Source organism: Oryx dammah, unplaced genomic scaffold (assembly GCF_014754425.2).
Source record: "Oryx dammah isolate SB20612 unplaced genomic scaffold, SCBI_Odam_1.1 HiC_scaffold_18, whole genome shotgun sequence".
Classification (NCBI taxonomy): Eukaryota; Metazoa; Chordata; class Mammalia; order Artiodactyla; family Bovidae; genus Oryx; species Oryx dammah.
Window position 1 is genome coordinate 1,802,348 of NW_024070202.1, and position 6,388 is coordinate 1,808,735.

Here is a 6,388-nt window from a genome sequence, read left to right on the forward strand (position 1 = left end):
GAGGCCTTACAAATAGCTGTGAAAAGAAGAGAGGTGAAAAGCAAAGGAGAAAAAGAAAGATAGGCATCTGAATGCAGTCTTACAAAGAAAAAGAAAGAAATAAAAAAAAAAAAAAAAAAGCCTTCGTCAGTGATCTATGCAAAGAAATAGAGGTAAAGAACAGAATGGGAAAGCCTAGAGATCTCTTCAAGAAAATTAGAAATACCAAGGGAACATTTCATGCAAAGATGGGCTCGATAAAGGACAGAAATGGTATGGACCTAACAGAAGGAGAAGATATTAAGAAGAGGTGGCAAGAATACACAGAAGAACTGTACAAAAAAGATCTTCATGACCCAGATAATCACGATGGTGTGATCACTCATCTAGAGCCAGAAATCCTGGAATATGAAGTCAAGTGGGCCTTAGAAAGCATCACTATGAACAAAGCTAGTGGAGGTGATGGCATTCCAGTGGAGCTATTTCAAATTCTGAAACATGCTGCTGTGAAAGTGCTGCACTCAATATGCTAGGAAATTTGGAAAACTCAGCAGTGGACACAGGACTGGAAAAGGTCAGTTTTCGTTCCAATCCCAAAGAAAGGCAATGCCAAAGAATGTTCAAACTACCACACAATTGCACTCATCTCACATGCTAGTAAAGTAATGTTCAAAATTCTGCAAGCCAGGCTTCAGCAATACATGAACCGTGAACTCCCTGATGTTCAAGCTGGTTTTAGAAAAGGCAAAGGAATCAGAGATCAAATTGCCAACATCAACTGGGTCATGGAAAAAGCAAGAGAGTTCCAGGAAAACATCTATTTCTGCTTTATTGACTATGCCAAAGCCTTTGACTCTGTGGATCACAATAAACTGTGGAAAATTTTGAGACAAAGGGGAATATCAGACCACCTGACCTGCCTCTTAAGATATCTGTATGCCGGTCAGGAAGCAACAGTTAGAACTGGAAATGGAACAATAGACTGGTTCCAAATAGGAAAAGAAGTACATCAAGGCTGTACATTGTCACCCTGCTTATTTAACTTCTATGCAGAGTACATCATGAGAAACGCTGGACTGGAAGAAACACAAGCTGGAATCCAGATTGCCAGGAGAAATATCAATAACCTCAGATATGCAGATGACACCACCCTTATGGCAGAAAGTGGAGAGGAACTAAAAAGCCTCTTGATGAAAGTGAAAGAGGAGAGTGAAAAACTTGGCTTAAAGCTCAACATTCAGAGAACGAAGATCATGGCATCTGGTCCCATCACTTCATGGGAAATAGATGGGGAAACAGTGGAAACAGTATCAGACTTTATATTTTTGGGCTCCAAAATCACTGCAGATGGTGACTGCAGCCATGAAATTAAAAGACGCTTACTCCTTGGAAGAAAAGTTATGACCAACCTAGGTAGCATATTCAAAATCAGAGACATTACTTTGCCGACTTAGATCCGTCTAGTCAAGGCTATGGTTTTCCCAGTGGTCATGTATGGATGTGAGAGTTGAACTGTGAAGAAGGCTGAGTGCCACAGAATTGATGCTTTTGAACTATGGTGTTGGAGAAGACTCTTGGGAGTCCCTTGGACTGCAAGGAGATCCAACCGGTCCATTCTGAAGGAGATCAACCCTGGGATTTCTTTGGAAGGAATGATGCTAAAGCTAAAACTGCAGTACTTTGGCCACCTCATGTGAAGAGTTGACTCACTGGAAAAGACTCTGATGCTGGGAGGGATTGGGGGCACGAGGAGAAGGGGATGACAGCGGATGAGATGGCTGGATGGCATGACTGACTCAATGGACACGAGTCTGAGTAAACTCCGGGAGTTGTTGATGGACAGGGAGGCCTGGCGTGCTGCGATTCATGGGGTTGCAAAGAGCTGGACACAACTGAGCGACTGAACTGAACTGAAGTGAAGTGAAATAAGGACCCTGCCCCAAGGCCCCAATTGTTGCTTGACTGCTCCTCCCTTGTTTCTGGATCCCCTCCTTTCCCTGATAAGCAGCTCTTTGAACCTGCCCTTTGGAACTCAGGGAAGTCTGGGAGCTGGAGTCTATTCCTTGCAAACAGGGAATAGGAGACACAGAAAAGCTTCTGTGCCCAGGAGCCTCACTGGGGTCCTGCTCAGTTTCAATATGGTAGATTAATAACAAATTGGGGAACTTAGGGCTTTAATGGTAATTTTATTGGGTATAGTGTAGCTGTGTGAGTAGGTGGAAGAGAAAGGTATCATGAAGACTTACTCAAAAATTGGCAAAGGTCATATATTGATGGGTTTGGTTCTCTTTCTTCTCATTCAGACAAGAAAGAGCTAAGCATATTTGGTCATGTATTTTTAATGTTCTCTAACTTAACACTTCTATCCAATCACACCTTTAAATAGCATGCACCCTGTAGACTCTACACAAATGTAAAAGGATATGATGATTATAATAATGATGATGGAGATCACTCTTGCTTCAAGGGGAGAAGAAAATGAGTTTGTGTTTATTAACAATACAAAGTAGGACTGTTTTTCTTTGAGAAAAAAATGTCAAAATCATGGCTATATATTTGCCTATTGTTAAAAGAGTTAACTAAAATGTTGAAAAGCCCTGAATATTAATGTTCCTGCTTCTCTGTCCATCACTGTTTTATATTTTTGTTATATTAATGCACTGTTATATATTTTATAGAACATCTTTGCTGTAAATAACACTAATATGAATTTGAAAATAAAATATTTTTGGATTTGTGTTTAACATGTATAAAATATGAGGTCTAGCAAATATAATTTTTCATAATTTATATTTGCCAAAATCTAAATATCTAGACAAATAAAAGTTTCTTTTTTGTTGAGGTGATAGAAGAGGGAAATCAGGAACATAGAGCTGAGGTGATTTTACTCCTCAATTCATGGTAACATTCTATCACCACTTTATATAACACTCCTTCTTTTATTAGATTATCATATTAAATTATCCATCATTAGATGATTTTTTTATTTTCATTGCACAACACAACTGCATTGCCCGTTCTTCATTGTTATCATTTTTGTGTTTTCAATGTGTGTAATTTCAATTCATCTACCATACATTTTTTACTATGTTTATCCACTTAGAATGTCTATCACTGTTTTATGTGTTTTAAATTTATGTTAGTTTTCCTACTTATGAGTTTTATTTTCACTCTATATTGTATTTTAAAGATTATTTCTGTAGTTGTATGTAGTACAATTCAGGAGACTGGGGTTCAATCCCTAGGGTTGGGAAGATCTGCTGGAGAAGGAAGTGACAGCCCACTCCAATATTCTTACCTGGGAAATCCCATTGACAGAGGAGGCTGGTGGCTCCATGAGGTCACAAGTGTTGGTCACAACTTAGCAAGTAAACTACCATCTAGTTCATTCCACTGAGTGGTGTTTCAGTGTATGGATATACCACATTTTAGTGGTTCATACACTTAGATAAAACCATCAAGTTTATAAAAAGTTTTGTCCTTGCAAATATCACTAAGGTACATATCCTTCTACATCTGTGAGCAAAAGTTTACCTAGAGCTTACACCCAGGAATATCTGTGTGTGTAAACACATGAATATATGAAATTATTTCTGTATGGAAGGATACACTAAATCCAGGATACATTTGCTTCTGCTAAGAGACAGAGGTATATTTAATGGAGAGGGTGAACAAAGGAGATAACAATTTTTAGAAAGGTTAACTTTAAAGAAAAATATCTGAAAGTGATACAGTAGGGAAAATCGTAAATTCTTTAAAGTGTGTATATAAACTTTTGGTGTGTTATTATAGGCATCTTTATATATTTTTAAAGTTGAAAAATGTATTCATGCTTTAAATAAAGTGACAATTTATTAGGAGACACAGAAAAAAGTCACCATATAACAAAACACAATGATAAGTCTTGTAGTAGGACTATACTCAACCTATATTGTTTATGAGTTTTTGAAATAGAGAAAAAATTGTCCAAAAAATACATGAGTGAAAATATGCTTGCAAATATATTATGCTTATGTGAATTCTGGGTGATTGAGGACTTATAAGCTAAGAATATAGATAAAACTGTCAAGGTAGAAGTAACAAGTTGTGAAAAGTGGGGAGTTTGGGAAGTTTAGGAAATATTGATGGAAACTGTTTTATGTGTTTGGAGCAAGGTTACATGACATGATGGAGGCAAGGTGCAACTAAAACTTCAGCAGGGGGAAAATCTGCCAGGTTATGTCATCCAATAGTAAAAGGTGAAGGCTTATTCTTACTCTGTGGGCCAATTAAAGGAGAAGTGAACTTTAGAAAGATAATTCTCTTGCATCATGAGATTCTGGGAAATCCCTGCCACTCTAATCAAGATTCTCAGCAAAAACTTTTTAAGAAGTTTGCATCTGCTGGAAAAATTTGTTCTTGTTCAATTCTCATTAATCTGATATAGTATATCTACAAGTGCCAGCCATTACAGTGCCAAAAGAAGCAGTAACAGACAAAGAGAGAAGAATTATTCTGTTAAGGGAGATATGTTGACCTTTACCCTGAGAATTTATATCTTCCTTTTACTTTCATTTCTGAAAACAAAGGAGCTTAACATTGTTTTCCAAAGGAGGAAGAAAATATTGTAAGAGGAGGTTAATTACTTTACAATATTGTATTGGTTTTGCTATACATCATAAATTTATATTTTAAAAATAAATAAATAAATATATATATTATATATATATTATATATATATATATATATATATAGTAAGTGGTGTTACATCCTGCATGGCTGTCAAGAAGGAGTAACCAGGTAATATGTTTGGACTCAAAGATGACTAAAGATCTCTCTTATCATCTTTCCAAATAAGTCTTTATTGTTGAGAACTTTGAGTTCAAATAAAAATAGAGCTCATTCTCAATGATCAGAGGACACTAGCTGCAATATCTCCAAACTCCTACTGAACAGACCGGAAAGACAACTCCTTCTGCTTTCCTCTCCTAGATTTGTAGGACTGCAGGCTTAAAGAGGATGAAGAGTTTCAGGAAAATTTGAACTGCAGATGCACCCCCATTTAAGGTTATCTACACCATAAAGAATATGCAGCAATTCAACAAATATAGTATAAAGTCTTATCTTTTATAAATAACTTTAATGTAACAATTGGATAAAGTTTCCAGAACTATGAATCCACCCTAAGACATGAGGCTATTCATCTCATCTATATGTCTGTAGTAGGATTTTATTTTATTTTTTATTTATATATTTATTTTTAAATTTTTACTTTACAATTCTGTATTGGTTTTGGCATAGATTGACATGAATCCACCACAGATGTACATGCGTTCCCAAACATGAACCCCCCTCCCACCCCCCTCCCCACAAAACCTCTCTGGGTCATCCCCACGCATCAGCCCCAAGCGTGCCATATCCTACATCAGACATAGACTGGCAATTCGATTCTTACATGATGTTATACATGTTTCAATGCCACTCTCCCAAATCATCACACCCTCTGCCTCTCCCTCTGAGTCCAAAAGTCCGCTATACACATCTGTGTCTTTTTTGCTGTCCTGCATACAGGGTCATCATTGCCATCTTTCTAAATTCCACATATATGTGTTAATATACTGTATTGGTGTTTTTCTTTCTGGCTCACTTCACTCTGTATAATCGGCTCCAGTTTCATCCATCTCATCAGAACTGATTCAAATGCATTCTTTTTAACGGCTGAGTAATACTCCATTGTGTATATGTACCACAGCTTTCTTATCCATTCATCTGCTGATGGACATCTAGGTTGTTTCCATGTCCTGGCTATTATAAACAGTGCTGCAATGAACATTGGGGTACACGTGTCTCTTTCAATTCTGGTTTCCTCCGTGTGTATGCCCAACAGTGGGATTGCTGGGTCATAAGGCAGTTCTATTTGCAATTTTTTAAGGAATCTCCACACTGTTCTCCATAGTGGCTGTACTAGTTTGCATTCCCACCAACAGTGTAGGAGGGTTCCCTTCTCTCCACACCCTCTCCAGCATTTATTGCTTGCAGATTTTTGGATTGCAGACATTCTGACTGGTGTGAAGTGGTACCTCATTGTGGTTTTGATTTGCATTTCTCTAATAATGAGTGATGTTGAGCATCTTTTCATGTGTTTGTTAGCCATCCATATGTCTTCTTTGGAGAAATGTCTATTTAGTTCTTTGGCCCATTTTTTGATTGGGTCGTTTATTTTTCTGGAATTGAGCTGCAGGAGTTGCTTGTATATTTTTGAGATTAGTTGTTTGTCAGTTGCTTCATTTGCTATTATTTTCTCCCATTCGGAAGGCTGTCTTTTCACTTTGCTTATGTTTTCCTTTGTTGTGCAGAAGCTTTTAATTTTAATTAGATCACATTTGTTTATTTTTTGCTTTTATTTCCAGAATTCTGGGAGGTGGATCAT